General features: G+C 43.1%; 1 protein-coding gene across 16 annotated transcripts in view; it reads right to left on the bottom strand.

Moving 5' to 3' along the window:
• ANKS1B (ankyrin repeat and sterile alpha motif domain containing 1B) overlaps positions 1-15,948 on the bottom strand; it is a 1,105,230-nt gene that overhangs the window by 146,833 nt on the left and 942,449 nt on the right. Inside the window, exon 1 of one of the 16 annotated variants that reach the window (XM_086712574.1) lies at positions 2,473-2,568. The exons of 13 other annotated variants lie outside the window; for them this stretch is intronic. The gene's annotated coding sequence lies outside the window, so the exon portion shown is untranslated. Of the gene's footprint in view, positions 1-1,342; positions 1,463-1,941; positions 2,148-2,472; positions 2,569-15,948 lie in introns of those variants that run through there. 2 more of the 16 variants (XM_086712573.1, XM_086712572.1) reach the window with 2 other exon arrangements.

The raw sequence follows: 15,948 nt of genomic DNA, 5'->3' as shown, positions 1-15,948 counted from the left end.
AATATTGCACCATGCTATATTTCAAAATTATTCTAATGGAGATTTGATCTCCAAGTAGAGGCAAAACACTTTGTTCTCTCTCTGGTTCCCCTTAGCAGAACTGTAACAATGTAGGGTCTCTCATTTCTGATATACCGATGAATGGTCACTTTACTATCACTGATTAAGGAAAAAATATTGCTTCTACTAAATGTGCCAAAGTGCATCAAGCAAAGTAATTCCAATGCGGTAAAATTAAGTTTGGCAATCAGCAAAGGCAGGACTAAGTTCCCATCCTTGAACACGAAGCTCTAATTCTTCTTCACTGCTTTTTCCAAAAATCATTATCTCCCCCTGCATTCGGAAGCTTCTTTGTAACAATGTTTTTGTATGACACTGTCACTAGGTCTCCCAGGTAGCATACATCTGTTTTAATTTCATTTGTACCAGACCAGTTACGCCTTTCTCCACCACCTGAGTCCAGGAGGATCACTGCCATCACACCAAGTCCTACTCAGGACTGACAGAACAACAGAACGGATCACTTCTGAAGAAGGCTTTATGGTGGAATAATGCCAGCACAAGTCATTATAGCCTATTTTGTCACACAGCCATCAACAATACGGACTCAAATAACCAAGCACCACTGGCATCTCCTTGCCGAAGCTCATCCGCTGAGTACAAAGAACACAGGTTTTGAAGCAACCTCTAAGACGTTTTCTAATTTTCTTTCCTCTTTCCCTTTCGGCTCCAAACTTCAACAGGACTCTCGGAGGAGAATTATAGACTCCCTTGATAACTTGTGTCAACGTTCAGACAAGTCTTCGGTTGGACCTAATTCCTCATGTTGCCCTTCCAACACTGTTGCCTCTAATTCTGTCTTTCCAGATTCAAGAGTCCCCATAACATGTATACTAACCTAAGTGTCTAAGAATCATAGAGCTCAAAGTTCTTATGCCTTCATTCTACAGATACAACATATTGGGTATGTATATGCAGCACTGGGACTGAATTTTTAGTCTTTTAAACTAACATCTCAGTGGCTCAGGGAGGAGAAATGATAACTGCAGGGAGGACTAGCATTCCTGGTCAATCTCTGAAAATGCAAAGCCTTCCTGAGCTGCCCATTTGTTTTAGGGGCTCATGTTTGCAGACAGCTGGTTTTGGAGAGAGAGAGAGAGAGAGAGAGAGAGAGAGAGAGAGAGAGAGAGAAACAACTAACCAACCAGCCACACAAAAAAACGCGGCAGTATCCTTATAAAAACAAATCCTTGTTTAGCGTTGGCAAGTTTTAGCCTGGAGTAAAATTACATCCAAGTTACAACCACGGAAATTGGGATTTCAATAGAAATGCTGACCCGACCTTGACGAAAGCAGTAAACTGCGGTCTCTGCTGCTCTGTTACTGTTCTCCAAGGCGTACCACTGGAAAGTCCATGCCGACGTCCCCCTCCGATTAACCAATGTATGAAAAACACGAGGGGAGAGGGTACGCTCAACATCAACCCTTCCAGTGTCTATTCTTCCTGCTACTCCTCAGAGGTGATTCAAAGCGCACCTGAAAATTACATGGCTTTTTAATTTTGAAGACAAATGACCTTTGGAAAATATATACTCATGAAAGTCAAACCATTTGGAGAGACATCCAGTAATTCACCGCTTCAAACTCCTCGCAACCGCGAAGACGAGGAAAGGAAAGGGAAAACCAATAACCAAACCACGTTAGAAAAAAAAGAAAAAAAAAAAAAAAAAAGCCCACACAGTAGAGACCGCTAGTCTGGGCTGCAACAAATGCCCCTGCAAACCCTTTCCGCAGCACTCCCGGATTTTCCGACCCGGCTTCCCGTTTGCTTTCCTGCCCCAGCTGCAGCACCACTTCTCACAACCGCATCTTGGCGAGCCGGGGCCGTGGGCAGCGGGGGAAGCCGTGCCCCGCGCCGCCCGCTGCCGCCCCGCTACTCACCCGAGCCGCTCGGCGCTAGCGACGGCAGCGGCCGCGGGCTTGGCTGCGAGCCGGGATCCGCGAGGGCTGGCGGGCTCTGGCCCCCGTGGACGCGGACATGTGGCTGGAACCTCCGCTCCCCTAGCCGTTGCCTCTGAGCATCTTTCTGGGCGCCCCCAGCGCAAGCGAGCGGCGAGGCGAGGGCGAGCGCGCCGAGGAGGGGCGGGAGAGGCGCCGAGCCTGGCCGCGCCGCGCTGCGCCGAGCGCCGGGCTCTCCCCGCCAGCTCCCCGGGCCCGCGCGCGCGCGCCCCCCGCCGCGCCCCCCACCCCGCCGCGCGCCCTCGCACGCGCCCGGCCCCACGCGGCGCGCGCCAGCCCGGGCGGCGGCGGCGGCGGCAGCGGCAGCGGCAGCTGCGGCGGCGGCGGCGCGTCCTCCCCCGAGTGCCGTCTCCAGGGCTTCTGGCGGCGCTCTCCATTGTTCTGCCGCTGCTTCCCGGGGGTGGGCGGCTGGGGCGGTGGGAGGTGTCGGCTTAGTTGCCGGGGAGGGCTTACCACTCAGTCGGACCCTAACTCGAGAGCGACGCGGGCCCGGGCGCGGCGCGCGGGGGTTGCAGGGCGCCTAGCACCGCGGGCTGCCGGCGCGCGGGGGCTTCTTCCTCCCGCACTCGCTCCTGCTCGGCGCCGGGCGCATCCTGTGTTACTATGGATATTCTCGCTCTTCGCCGCCCCCTCCTCGCACTCCGAGAGGCCGCCGCAGCGGCAGCAGCCAGGCAGCTCCGCAGGCGCCCAGGTGACCAGCTCGGCAGCGGCGGCAGCAGCAGCAGCAGCGGTGGCAGCAGCCGCCACCGCCGCCGTCACTGCCGTCGCAGCCGCTGGGGAGAGGAGGAGGAGGGAAAGGGGGAGAAGGAAGGTCCTGCTCTACTCCTGAGGCCACCTCGGGTTTCCTACCACCAACCGAGCTGCTACGAGTTCACGACTCAAGAGAAGAAGCCACAGCAACCCTCAACTTGTGTGGACTGGTGGCACCACCCGAGAGACTAGAGTTCCACCTGTTCTCGGAGGGGAATGATCAGCCCCCAGTAGACCTGGAGGGCTACGGTTAACATTCGCCCTTTATCCCTGCCCCGCCCCCCGCCGCGCCGTTTCCACTAGTTACCATTGTACTACTACAAACAGTTGTATGCGTTTATGCTCTTCAAAATTATGCCAATTAAAAGAAGGACACCTTACCTTAAGTGACAAGGCTTTTCACCCATTTTTTTTATCCCAACAGTTCTTTCTTGCCATAAAGAAATAAAAACTATGTGTGGTTTACAGACTGCTTAATTCCATAACATTTGAATGAACATATCTGACAACCCACGCATTTCAGTTCTTTGGTGTTCCAACGTTCCATCCAAAAGTGTGAGTTGCCCACTTAGTCTGGGATGAGAACCACAGATTCCCACAAAGGATACCCATCGTCTGAAAACAAAGTAACAGCACCCCACTGTCTGTGAAAAATGGTTTGGAATGAGATACTTTAAGTATTTAAGGAAATGTATAACATGATGATGAACTCCAGTACTAATCAATCTGTTTTTTAGGGTACTTTCAGTTTCTGAACTTTAAAAGTGCACATTTATTGCTTTAAAACCAAAGAAAACAAAGACTTTGATCAACTGCAAAAATGTGAATCAATTTTCAAATAATAGGCAACACTTACTGAGCACCTATGATCTGCCAGCCATCTGTGAATGATCTCATTTAATTTTCAGAACTCTATGAGGTCAGTTTCATTATTATTTTCACTTTACAGATGAAAAATAACAGGCTTAGAGAGATCTGCAGCTAGTAGTTATGGGACACCATTCACTTCCTTAAACAAGAAACTCTAAATGTCTACCGTTTTGTCTATTTTCATGTGATTGTCTGCTTTTGTGAAGTTCACATTAATAGTATACTCTGAAGCCACCCTGCTAAGCAAGAGGCAGGGCCAGGATAATAAACCCTGGGCCTGTGAGGCTCCAAAGTGTGAGCACTTATGTGTATAGAAAGGTTTCTCATTTACATAAGGAGTTTGTGAAGCCTTTTGATTTTATAGGTTATATATTAGAGAAAGAGAAACAGATTGGACATGATCTACCTTCTTGACTGGGGCATGTTTGGATCTCTCTGGTTTTTGGAGATCAGCACGCTTTCAGTGGGTTTGGGATTCAGGCCATTTAGTTCTATCTCTCACTGTGCAACCAAACACATGAGACTTGGGGTGGAATAGGTGTTTTCTTGGTTTCCCAATCATGTGAATGACTGAAGAATCACATTTCCCAGGGCATCATTCTCTTCTGAGTATTTTTCTCTAGCAACAATATTGGGCTCTGTCAAAAAGATGCTGTTTGTTAGCGATGAACTACAGGCTCTTTAGAAAACAGGTGTGCTCTCATTTTTGTATCATCAAGTCATCTGCACTCTGGACTCATTTGGGACCTATAGGCCTTTTTGTGTCTGTGCCACCTCAAGAGAATGGTGGAAATCTAATTCTCTGTTAGCGTTTATGCTTGGCTAAGTGCAAATTCTTCTTGAGGGAGCTGAGAAAGTTGCTGTCCATGGTGGCTGGTACTGATGCTCCATTCAGCAAAATCAGCTCACATATTAAATACTATAGACCTGGAAATTAACTTCATCCTGGCACTAATGAAATTTGGCAATAACCTCCAGATATGCATATCAAAATATAAAGGTTTTACCAGTGTAGTCTGGTTTGGGTAGAAACATTAAATAATTCACAGAAGAATGACTTTTTACTGTTTGGCACTAAAATAGCCCCTACTTGCATAGTTGAAATTTTAGACATTTTAATGCTACAGAACAGCATAAAAAATATAAGAGATCATCTTCTGAAACCCTCTAATATTGTAGAAAAGGATATTGAGGCCAAGAATGGTTAAGTCACTTGCCCAAGGACCTACCCTAACTACAGACAGGAGCAAAACCATGAATTCTTGCCACTTGTTCAGACACTTACCATGATATTATGATGACCCAGGGTAGTCAATGTCAGACTTATTTTTTCCCAGGAATTTTACATTTTTGCTAAAAATCAGTAAATTTACAATTTATGTTATTTAAAATGTTAATAATATATAGTCTTATGTTCTTTTACTTGGGGGATCTACATTTCATTTTTAATACACTGGTTATATTAAGTAATTTATTGTTCCTTGCAACATGAGACAATTTAGAAAAAAAAAACTCTTATAGTACCAATTCTCAACTTCCTTATATCCTAGTGAAAAGTAAAGCATCCATCCCAAGTCATCAGGAATACAACCCTCTCCAACATACACTATTTATTTAAGAACAGCAATTTTATATCAGAAAGGACTAATATTTGGGATTCCCAATCTCCTGTATTCTTTCTTTGCATTAAAAAATATTATCCAGAAGACCATGTTGAATATTTTAGTCTCACAAAGTCTAAAGATGGTGGTATATTCTGAAAGAGATATGTAAAACACTAATATGAGTCCATTTGTGTAGATTTAGAGGAATAAAATTACATTAATTGATTCCTTTGTTTTGATGTAGTATTGTGCAGTGGTTAATTAAGCTTTCAATTTTGGAATCAGACCTATGGGTTCAAGTAATGGCTATTCCACTTAACAGTGTTATAATCTTGAGTAAGTTACTAAAATTTTTTGAGCCTTATTTTTCCAACTTGTGAAATGTATGGAATAATAACAGAAATTACTTCGCAGAGCTGTTGTTAGGAGGAAATGAGATTACACACGTTTGGTGCCCATTTTGGCTTGGTTATAGTACCCATTTACCTAATCAAACACTAATCTAGGGGTTGCTGTGAAAGTATTTTGTAGGTGTGATTAAAGTCCATAATCAGTTGACTTTAAGTAAGAGACATTATTCTACATAATCTGATTCAATCAGCTAAAAGGCCTTAGGAGCAGAACTGAGGCTTCCCTGAAGAACAAGCAGCTCTATCAGTGAATGGCAATTTCAGTCCCTGCCTAAGAGTTCCAGCCTGCCCTTCCTGATGTCCTGCCCTACAGATTTCAGACTACCTAGCCAGTCCTCACAATTACATAGGCTAATTCATTGCAATAAATCTCCTGGTATATACTTACTACTGTTTTTGTTTCTCTGAGTAAGCCCTAACTTATAAACTTTGTAAAGTACTAACTGTAGAATCTGGCACATTATAAACACCCCCAAAATGTTGACTCAAATGTTTTTTATAAAAACCTTTACTGTATACCCCTCACATTCACAGCATCCAGGTATGAACTTTGATAAAAATGTCTCAGAGTTCTGAAATAAAATAGGGATAGATGCCTATTACGTTCAATGATAGCAACTCTAACCAGGAAAGGATTTAATGTTTTAGTAAAATTTCCAGGAAAACAAGGGAAATGAACCAACCAGGGCTGATTATTTTATCTGGAGCTATGTAGGAGAATCATGCAAATCTAGTATGATGATGTTTCCTGGGTTAGGAATGAATAAAAAATGAATAAAAAGGTAGGCACTCCTTTCTCAATAGATCCAGATATATTTAGCATCTAACACCAAAAAGATCAGTTTTCATGGATCAACACGTAATTCCATGGTGTAATACAAATTTATTTATGGCTATTGGTCTCTAACCAACTAGAATTATACATTTAAGAGAACTGCTTTGAATTCTTGGAGGAAGAAATACTCTCATACTTAAAAATATTAAAGGAAAAGATCAGGTCAGTAAACAAAGTGCAGGGAGGAGTTCTCAGATGTAAATAGGATTAAAAGGTGATGGGAAAGTAAGAGAGAGTGAGAACCTTTTGACTTTATATTAAAGCTCTGATAACTTAGATTCCATTTTAACAAATGCACATGTTAAGTCTTGTATTTGTGTGTGTATTCACTAGAGAGAGCTGTCCCATGATCCTTTATACCACATTAATGTTTTTTTTAAAGGTAGTGACATAAAAATACTTCTACTCAGGGGTGCCTGGGTGGCTCAGTCGGTTGAGCATCCGAATTCAGTTCAGGACATCATCTTACAGCTCATGAGTTCAAGCCCTGTGTCACTTGGAGCCTGGACCCTGGAGCCTGCTTCAGATTCTGTGTCTCCCTCTCCCTCTGCCCTTAATCCACTTGCATTCTGTCTCTGTCTCTCTCAAAAATAAATAAACATTAAAAAAATACTTTTGCTCATTATATCAAGATTTATTGAATGCATGTGAGGTCAAACCTTGATTTGGGAGCTGAGGAATAGGAAGGTAGATGGACTCAGACTTTGTGGAACTCTTTCTCTAGGTAACTCTAGTTTATTTCATGGATTTCAACAAATATGTATCTTATTCCAGGAAAATGCTTATATATCTCTTGTCCTACACTGGCCTAGGCAAAATTCTTTTGCTCTCATAGTAACTTTGCTTTCCCTAATAGAGAATTTATTATTTTTGGTAATTACTTGTTTAGTTATGGCTCTCCCCATGAGATCATGAAGTCAAGGATCCTGCTTGTACTATCTTCTACTTATGTTCACTCCTAATATGCATTAGGAAAATATTTGTTGAACAAGTAAAAGAAAGCTTGGGACATGTCAAGTTTTAGTTGTTCTCCACATAGACACATACAGAAATTAAATAGAATATAAATCTGGAGCTCATGAGAGAGATAAGGGCAAGAAATATAGATTTGCTATCAGCTGATTTCCTGGTAGTTGGAAGGCTTAGAAATGGAATGCCATCAACTAGAACTACGTGTAGAATTATCAAAGAACCCTGGACAGCTCCCACATTGTCCATTTTACATGGTGGGATGAAACACGACCCACTGCTAGGCTAGAGAAATTTTAGAAACTCCACACCCAAATAAATCTTTTCAGTCATGTGAACAAGTTTCTAATAAAAAGGTATTTCAGAACTAAGCTATTTTAAAGATATGAATATGGATTTAAAATCATGATATTGTGGAACCTTACTTTTCAATGTGTAGAAAGTAGAGTGTTGAATTTTGGGAAAAAATATTGGTGTGTGTAGATAGGGAGCATGGGACACAAGCCAGAGAGACAGAACCTGTGTACTGATGAAGACACAGGATCAAGGAGTTCTACAAGAGGTAGGCATCAGGGAAGGCTCTGAGTAGTGGGCATGTGTGTGTGGCTATTCATGGGGTATGTCTGCCATAGATGCAGTAAGATTCTCCCTAACTTCATGGCTTGCTTGTCATTAATGAGATAAATAAGGTATAGGCTGACTTCCACTGGTCATACATTTTATTATTTGTATTGTATGACCATACTTTTGCTATGGAAAAGATTCCTTTATTTGGATAGCAAATTTAAAACAGTTTATAGACTGCCTATTAACCATGGGCATATTTACAGATCTAACTACCAAGCTAACACAACCCAGAGTGAGCAGAAGGGATTTACACTTTTTCCCGAAGGCAAGTAGGCTTGCAATCCAGGGGGAATGAATGTAAACAGGGAGGCCCATCTGCCAGGAATGTTCTGCCTCAGTCTTCTGAATTAAGACCTGGGGACTTGTTTTGGATGTTAACTACATTCAAGGCCTGTGCCACATACAGCTCCACTGAGCCATAGCTAAGACATTCACTTGCAGCCTTTACTTATAAACGCCACCCGCCCCCCCTGCCGCCCCGTCCCGGGAATCAATCCAGCCACACAACACAAGTGTTAAATACCTCATCCTTCTAACACCTTTAACCAACAGCGCAGCTGTGCTCAACACTCACAGCAACTTACAAGGTTATCCATGAGAAGGTAAGTCTCCAGTAACCTGATCTGGATGCCTGTTTCACTAAGTGGGCCTACACTCCAGACTTCCCAGGGCAACCCTTTTTAAGCGAGTCAGACCATGAGATACAAATTTTGATTCAGAAAAATATGGTTTATACCACCTGGGACACTGCACTTACAGTCCTTAAGGTGGTAGAATGATGTAGAGAAAAAGGCCATAGGCTCAGACCTGGGTTCAAATTTGACTTTATCATTTAATACTGAGCAATGGTAAATATTAATTTATTGAACAGCTTGCTTAATCTTGCTGTACCTCAGTTTCTGCATCTGTGAAATGGGGATAATTGTTCTTTAAGGATTAAATGAGTGCACCTATGTAAAAATCTAGCATACTACCTGGTGCATAATAACAGTAATTATTCAACCAGAGAATTAAGTTCACCCTGGTATTAATTCATAGGCCTTTAGAATCAAGAGGCCACTCCAACTTACCAACTCAACTGAGTAACAAAGCTCTTTCTCATAGTACCTTCTAGTGTGCTTCTCAGCTGTGTAAGAGCTCATGCACCTAGAAGCAGACAGAAGCTTTTTCTAATATAGACTCATAAAAGAAGTTTTTTTTTTTTTTTCTCCACAGGATTTTGTAGAGGACAAGATAACCTATCATTTGATGGTGATTATGTCTATCATTATGCTAATTCCCCAGCAGTGTCCATTAAGGGTGTTAACATATACTAGAGGGACAAAGGAAGAAAGAATTACATATAAATATTAAAAATAATTTTGGGTTGGAATAATTGAATCTTAGGATGGGAAGTTGTGGTTACTGTCCACTGTTTTTCTTGCTTGACACCTAGTCTCTTCTATTTCTGTTAGCAATAGTCTGTTTTTTCATTGGAGACCCACTTCTTCAGCCCTCAGCCATGAAATCCTAGAAAATTCTAGAAAAGCTGGCCATGGAGAAGACCCATGATCCACTGGCCGGTCAAAGGATTTTGTCACTCAGTCACAGGGGATCTTTCAGGGAAGGTCAGGACCATAACTCTGCTGGAATACTAGGAAAGAGAAGCCGTCTTTTTTTTTTTTTTAGATTTTTTTTTTCAACGTTTATTTATTTTTGGGACAGAGAGAGACAGAGCATGAACGGGGGAGGGGCAGAGAGAGAGGGAGACACAGAATCTGAAACAGTATCCAGGCTCTGAGCCATCAGCCCAGAGCCTGACGCGGGGCTCGAACTCACGGACCGCGAGATCGTGACCTGGCTGAAGCCAGATGCTTAACCGACTGCGCCACCCAGGCGCCCCGAGAAGCCGTCTTTTCACTGAGGTTTTTGGGTTGTGATACTGACATTGCCAGGGTGCTGGGCTTACTGCCTGGAGCTACCAAGGGCCATCTTGTGGAGAGGGTCTGCCTAAGGGTAAAGCCAGTGCAGAGGAAAGTAGAGCAGTGACACAGAGCAAGAGACTGGGTGATTCCAGTGATAGCTTTCAAAGCTCTTTTAGTTCTGCCTGAAAGAAACCTCCGGGTTTTTTTCTATGTGAGCCAATACATTCCTTGTTTCGCTTCAGCCATTTTGAGTTGGGTTTCTGACACTTGTAACTGAAAGCGTCCTGACTTATTCAGAAGAAATAAAATACAATTAATACTGTTTGAATCTCTTCCACAACTTTTAATGAAGAGTCACTCAACCAAGACTTGGACTCTTCCAGCATTAGGGAAGCTCATTACCAATTGAAGAAGCATATCTTATCCTTGGGCTTTTACTACCACAAAAGTAGTACATTGAGCCAAAACTTCTTTTCTGAAACATTTGTATAGTTACCATTTATTTTGTACCTACCAGGGGTCAGCAGCCATGTGCAATGTTATGTTAATAAATGTAAAATTTATTATCTCATTTAATTCTCAATACATTATGATATAAAAATTATTTTGAAAGCCCACTGCAGAAATCCAGGTGAGAAATGATAATGGACAGGATGAAGTAAGGGGCCATGGAATGGGGATAAAGAGGATGAAGATGGGCCAGAGATATAAAGGTGTAGCATATCAGTGACTTGGTGATTGAATGGAGGATGAGGGCAAGAAAGAAAACAGAGCCTAGGATGACCTCCAGAAATCATCTAGATAAGTGGTGAAGAAAGTAGGGAGGACAACTTGGGTGGGGAAAGATGAAGCTTCTGCTAGTTATCTCAACAGGTGCAATAAATTGACGGGGTCAATGACAGGGGCATGCAGCTCTATAAATTTTAAAATACTTTAATGGGATCAAGTTTAATGTTAATTAAGAAACCATCAAGAACAGAACTGGATGCACAAAAAAAGCAAATATTTTAAAAGTATATGCAATTTTTTACATAGCCCTTTATCACACAAGTGGATGTCAGAATAACATGCTTATGTTCAGCCCTCGAGACTAGTTTTTGTCTTCTCTTCTCCTGGCAACACCCTGGGAGGCAGAGGAGAGGAGCCAGTGAACTCAGCATGGGGATGCAGAAGAGTTTGCCTGAGCCTTGGGCGACAGGAGTCCGACTTTGAGGTCCAGGATCCAAAAAGAAGTGAATACCTGTAGAAGAGGCTTCTGGGAATGCGAGAGACTTGAAGGGAGGAAGAAGCACATTTGTCGTGTACCTACTTTAATTATATAGATATATATTTTTTAAAGTAATCTTTACACCCAACATGAGGCTCAAACTCATAGGCCTGAGATCAAGAGTAAACACGCTCTACTGATCAAGCCAGCCAGGTGCCCCATCTAGTGGACCTTCTATGTACCAGGCCTTTATATGCATTACCTGAACAATGCTGGAGGGCTTTTATTATTACGTTAGTACCACCTTTTTTTTTTTTTTCCAGATGAAGAAACTGTGGAGGCTCTGAGAGGCTAAATATTTTTCCAAGATCAGACAACGCTAGAATTAAATCTGAATGTATGGCTCTGAGATCCATGATTTCTTCATTATGCCATGATGTTTCGTTAATTAACAGTTATGTTTCCTAGTTGACAAAATATACATACATGCTATTTTAATTAATTTTGAAACCATAAACCAGAGGTGGGTATTGCTAATATTGTTTTTATTTGATAGATGAGGAAACAGAGTCCCTGAGAGGTCCGTTGACTTGCTCAAGGTCACACAGCTGGTAAGAAGCATAACCATGGCTAGAATTCAAAATTCCTAACTCCCAGTCTCATGCATTCTCCCATGACACTACAGCTGCTGCATTAGGCAAGCTGCTATGAAGTGGGGCTTTGTCAGAACAGTGACTGGTAACAGCTTTGCTCTAAAACATTCTCCCTTGCAGAGCAATGCTCAGCTTGACACTCAGTGCTGGTGTCTAATGCCACCCTCACTGGCTCATGAGAGAAAGACCCCAGGAAAGAAGGAACGCAGGCTCCCTGAAGTTTCTGATGGGGGCAGGAAGGAGGTTGGGAGCGGCATGCTCCCAAAGAAACTTCAGCCACTCCCTTTCTATTGAACATTAGGGCAGGATCTGTAGTGCAGTGCTGAGAAAATCTACTCTTTCTGCTAGGTCTATATACCCTCTCAGGGTCTCAGGACCTAGGATAGGATGAACCAGAGTGCCCTTGGGGCAGAAATGGCTCTCTGGGTAGAAGTAAGGTGGGAAGCAAAATTAACTCTTTCAGGACATTAGACTACCATTTGGTTATTATGACTTTGCTCTAAATGGGTCCCTGGTGAGTATGGAGGATCAGAATGTTCTAATTTGCATTTTCTCCCATTTCTCTCAGCTGCTTTTTCCAATTATGATGTAGGCCAAGAAGCTGTATAATAACTGGTTTATTCTGGATCACTGGATACTCTTATAAATATCAAAAATGCCCCTGCAGATCTGCTATACTGAAATGTATAGAATTCAATCTATGCATAAGGTGTGAAGGTGTGAGGACTGCAGGACTGACCAAGGCAGTGGGACATCCCTGAGATTGAAATTCTGAGTTAATGGGAAGTGTGTGACAGAGAACCCCATGTTCCTGGACGGCTGGGGTGGTGGGTGGAGGGAAGCAGATGCTGAGGCAAGTTCCAGGGTGGGAGTTTCTTTTTCCTGCTTAGGGGAGGATCCATGACTCTGATCTGAGGAGGAGCCAGGGTCTCTGCCTGACATATCTATTACAAGGGAGGTTTGTGGGGAGAGCAAGATTGTTCCCTGGAAACTCTGATTTCACCCGATCACTAAGAATGGGTGACCTCTCTCAGTTGAAGGATCTGGAAAAAATTTTTCCTCCCTGGGGGAAGAGCAAATGTATCAGAGCTCTCCTTTGCTCTTACAAGTTTGGGGTTAGTAAGTAAATGTCCAACAGAGTTGCTAGGACTTAATACTATTTTTTTTTTTTGCATAATGTTGATTAACAGCAATGATGCTTTACATTTATACAGCATTAAAAGTTTTTAAAACACTTGCATATTCATTGTTGATCAGGGTTGGCTTCATGGACATGTAACTAGGGCTATCCTACAGGGTCTAGCTCTCAGAAGGGCCCTGCGCTTGGCTTAATGCTCTATGGTTGGGGGTTTTGTAATTGCAAATACTTTTAACTTTGGATTTGTGTTTTGTAAGTGAAGTCTGATGGGATTATTATGGACCATGTTGTGGGGCTTAGAACCTCAGCTCACATGGGGTCCTGCCTTCCTGGGATGAATTTTTGGCTGTCTGCTCCCTGCTGCCCAGGGCATTGCCTGCTGACGCCCTCTCTGGCTCACCCCACAACCACCATTGCTCTTTGCCTGGGGTAGCAATTAGGTGGCATTGATGGGGTTAGGGTGAGGCTAGCCTTCTTTCAGCCCTTACCCTCCTCCTTCCCTTATGGTGGTGGGCAGCCTCGGTGTGGAGGGTCACCCGCCCTGTGGCTTTTGGGATAGGCAAGGCAACAGCCATCCCTGCCTTGAGCTGCAACTCATGGTGTGTTTGGTGGGCAATATGGTAGATGACTCCAAAGGGCCTCTCACTTGCATCCAACCCAAATATCAAGCACCTACTGGCCTAGAGATTGCTATCCCTTGGCGGGAGGGGGGTCGCTCATCTGCCATAGGTTGGGCTTGTGGGCCTGTGGAAAGGGGAGCCTGACTTCCCTACCCCTGGCCAGGCTTCACATTTTGCTTTTGTACTGGGTCCTGCAAACTATGCAGCCAACCCTGCTGTTGACATTCATTATGCTACCATCAAGCTAGTCAGGACAAGGGTATTGCTACTATTATATTTTTTGCTATTATTACTTCTGTTACTGGAGGTCCCCATTCCTTGCTTGTGACTCGTGCTGGGGCAAGCATTTAAGAAAATTCTACCTTGGGGCGCCTGGGTGGCGCAGTCGGTTAAGCGTCCGACTTCAGCCAGGTCACGATCTCGCGGTCCGTGAGTTCGAGCCCCGCGTCGGGCTCTGGGCTGATGGCTCAGAGCCTGGAGCCTGTTTCCGATTCTGTGTCTCCCTCTCTCTCTGCCCCTCCCCCATTCATGCTCTGTCTCTCTCTGTCCCAAAAATAAATAAAAACGTTGGAAAAAAAAAATTTAAAAAAAAAAGAAAATTCTACCTTATTTAGTCCTCACAACAAATGTATGAGCTAGGGCTTATACGTTGGGGTGGTCCCCAACTTCTGAGTTTTAGTCTTCTCATCTGTAAAACTGATACAAGACTACCTTCACAGGGACATTGTGAGAATGGAATAAGATGGTGTGTGTATAGAGAGATGGGGAAACCTGTATGTACCTGCATTACTATAGCACTGCATTTGTTTGGAAGAAATATTTTGATAAGCTCTGTGAGGAAAAGGGTGAAAGCTCTCCATAGACATACTCAGGGAACCCAAGGACATTGCTTAACTTCTGCATGGAGTTTGCATTTTTCTCAGGAGGAAGGTGATAAAGAAGAGTCACTGAGGGCAAAGGCTTTGTTGGAGAAGAGAGCACATCCCATTTAGGGATCAGAAATATTGAATGAGGCTTTAAACAAATCATTTGTTCTGGGTTTGTGCTGTAAACACCCCCACCTTCCCATCATCATGAAATCTTCAGTAAGGACTAAGTAACAGAATAATGCTTTTGTATATGATTAGGTTAATAGGGGGAGGGTCTCAAAGAGGTATTGAGGTTCTTATCTATGTTGGCACAAATGAAAATAGACAGCACATGGGGGTGCATTTGCCAGAAGATGAGTATAGAATTGGTGCTGGGTTATAATATTATTCTTTGATTGTTTCCTCTGGATGATTTCATTTTTATGTTCAGGCCATGCACTTTGAGGGGTAAAACAGCAGCTACATATATTTTGTTTAGTTTATATTTTTCCATGAGTCCCATCACCAAGTTCTGCACACAATATACACTCAAATGTTGAGGGCTCATCAATATTAGTAGTAAGCTAGTGTGATCATTTCAACAACCTTTTGATGTAGGAATTGGTGTTTCCAGTTTACAGATGAGGTATCTGAGGCACAGAGATGCCAAGAAACTTGCTTGGGTCACACAACTACTAAATGGCAAAGCAGAGGTACAATTCCATGCTTAATACTCGATGCCTCTCTGGTCAATGAAACTTTAACAGACTGTCTAGAGTTTCCATGTCACATAAACCAAACATTACACGTTGTGTATATTTTAAAACCCCATTTAAATCAGAGGAATCAGACAAATTGACTTTAAACACATTCCTAGCAAATAAAAAGTAGAAAAGGGGAGGAAGAACAACATAAGAAAAAAATATATATGACTTAGTTATCCCGTAGATAATTGTAGGGTTGTACTGATATTACTCATTGTACTGTAATGACACCAAAAAGGAAAACTGTGCCAGGTAGATGCAACATTTATGCAAGCAAAGGCTGCCTCAAATGTGTCTGAAAGCATGGTTCTTCCTTCAGCCAAGTCAAGTCCAAAGGAGCACATGAATAATTGGCTACAGCTATCCTTTAAGCAAGTGCCAGCTCCCCCTGCTCAGGTTGATACATCTCCAAACCTCAGGGAGTCAGGAATCAGCTGCCAGCAGCCAATGGGCTTCTGAGCATTCATAACCAGACCAGGTGCTGATCCATCAAGCTAATTAGCAGCCTGTGGGCCACTGTTAGCTGGGAAGGTAGAGGTTTTTTAACTTTTCCTGACAGACTCTGTGCCTATCTGTGCTTTTGAACAAGATATGATCACAAAGTACTATCAGCAGAACCACAAAGAAACAAAAAAACACATTTAGAATTCAAAGGAGGGAGGCCAAAAGGAAATATAGGTTTGCCTTAAATAAGATGAGACATTAACAAAACAAAGGAAATGAACTTTCA

This window comes from Puma concolor, chromosome B4, assembly GCF_028749965.1.
Source record: "Puma concolor isolate L17-30 chromosome B4, mPumCon1.1.hap2, whole genome shotgun sequence".
Taxonomy (NCBI): domain Eukaryota; kingdom Metazoa; phylum Chordata; class Mammalia; order Carnivora; family Felidae; genus Puma; species Puma concolor.
Note: the sequence above shows the minus strand (reverse complement) of the source record. Positions and strands in the feature narration are given on the sequence as shown.